Consider the following 1,906-nt stretch of genomic DNA (forward strand, 5'->3'; position numbering starts at 1 on the left):
ACACTTCGCCGGCGGGCCGCAAAAACGCTTCACCAAAGCGACGTCGTAACGACGTCGGTTAGAGTTCACCCAAACGACTTCATCAGGGCGACGTCGTAACGGCTTCACCAAAGCGACCTCGCAGCGGCGTCGTTTAGAGTTCACCCAAAAGACTTCACCAGATCGACGTCGTAACGACGTCGTTTCGAGTTCACCAAAACGACTTCACCAGAGCGACGTTGTAACGGCTTCACCAAAGCGACGTCGTAACGACGTCGTCTTCGCCCTGTGGCAAATTGGGATGCTATAGAATTAGCAAACAACATTTCGGAAGCATGGTAGCACATGTATGCACAGCTATCTGCATTGCCCTGAAAGATGAAGTACCAGCGTGGACGGTGGAAACTCTTCAGAAAACGGCGGACGAGTTTTTCAGCAAGTGGAATTTTCCCAATTGTGTCGCCACTATTGACGGCAAACACATTAATATAAAAGCTCCACCGAATAGCGGCAGTAATTTTTATAATTATAAGGTATGTTAAAAGTAAAGATTTTTTCCACAAAAATACTAAAGCAATATTTTCCATGCAGGTGTTTCACTCAATCGTTTTAATGGCAACTTTTGATGCCTCCTACAGGTTTTCATACATCGATATTGGTGCCTATGGCAGTGAAGGAGACGCCAATGTTATTAAAAATTCTACGTTGGGCAGAAGCATCATCAACGATAGTTACTCGTTCCCTCAAGATTCTTTTTTTGGTGGAACAAAAATTCCGTACTTTATAGTTGGCGACGATGCGTTCCATTTAAGTAAGCGTATAATTAAACCTTTTACAACTAAACCACTGCCACGAGAGGAACGGATTTTTAACTACAGGTTAAGCAGAGCACGACGATGTATAGAAAATGCCTTTGGCATATTGAGCGCTAAATGGCTTTGGCTAAGAAAGACATTAGTTGCGTTCGATAACAAAATTAGCCAACACCAGCCAACAATCAAAATCAAGAGAGTAAGCGAAAATACTCTCCCAAAGGGATGAAAAAGCAAAAAAGTAAACGAACAGGAAATTAGCCATTACTTGCAAAAACCGGAAGAAGAAGACACACCAGCTGACTTTGTTTATGTTTTATTTGTAAACAAACTGAAATTCATGTTGCCTCCATAGAAGAAAAAAGGAAAGTGAACGTTCAATGTTCGCCAGGAACATTTCTAGAAGTAAAAACAAGTTGGCGCTATCATAAAGTCACATAGCAGGCAGCCAAAAAGCATATAAATACCACAACTCGGAAAATGCAATTTTGTTTGTTTACAAAAATTGCAACCATATGTTTTGTGATCATATGTTTTCGTGTTGGATAATTTTTGCTGACTAAAGTTTTGCCAGTACAAAATGAACTCTTCTCTTGCATCAAAATGATTGCTCTCTCAATTTTTGTGTGTTGGATAATTTTTTGTCGTTATCGACCGCGATCCAGTAAAAATTTGGAAAAACTATTACAAATTTTTGACTTGTCGAACGCACCTATTATTTTGCAGCCCTGAACGTGCATAAAAAATTGTTTCTGCATGCTGTTTGTTGCATAATTATTTATTAAATACTTCTCGCTCAACTTACTGCAGCAATAACTTCTCAGAAAATTTGGAAAGCCATTTCATAACGCGAGAAGAGACTTCGAATGAAACTGGCATTACTGCGTTCCGGGGAAGACCGTCAGACTATGAAAAATATATTCGAAATGTGCTTAAAGAATATGTAAACTCGGAAAATGAATCCGCTTCATGGCAAAATGAGGCTGCATTTTTGTAGACATAACTAACGTTTTACTTTTCATCAATAAAAGCAACCAAAAACTTATAACTTTAATTATACCTTTCATGAGCATGAAATGGTATTATAACTTTGGTCCGATGTTTGTAAGTACCAG

The 1,906-nt window shown here is 39.2% G+C and overlaps 1 pseudogene; it reads left to right on the top strand.

The window, feature by feature from the left end:
- The window catches only part of LOC118750407, a 12,397-nt pseudogene extending 10,758 nt beyond the window's left edge, over positions 1–1,639 (top strand).
- The last annotated feature ends 267 nt before the right edge of the window (positions 1,640–1,906 follow it).

Source organism: Rhagoletis pomonella, unplaced genomic scaffold (genome assembly GCF_013731165.1).
Source record: "Rhagoletis pomonella isolate Grant_MI unplaced genomic scaffold, Rhpom_1.0 Rhpom_scaffold_00224, whole genome shotgun sequence".
Lineage (NCBI taxonomy): Eukaryota > Metazoa > Arthropoda > Insecta > Diptera > Tephritidae > Rhagoletis > Rhagoletis pomonella.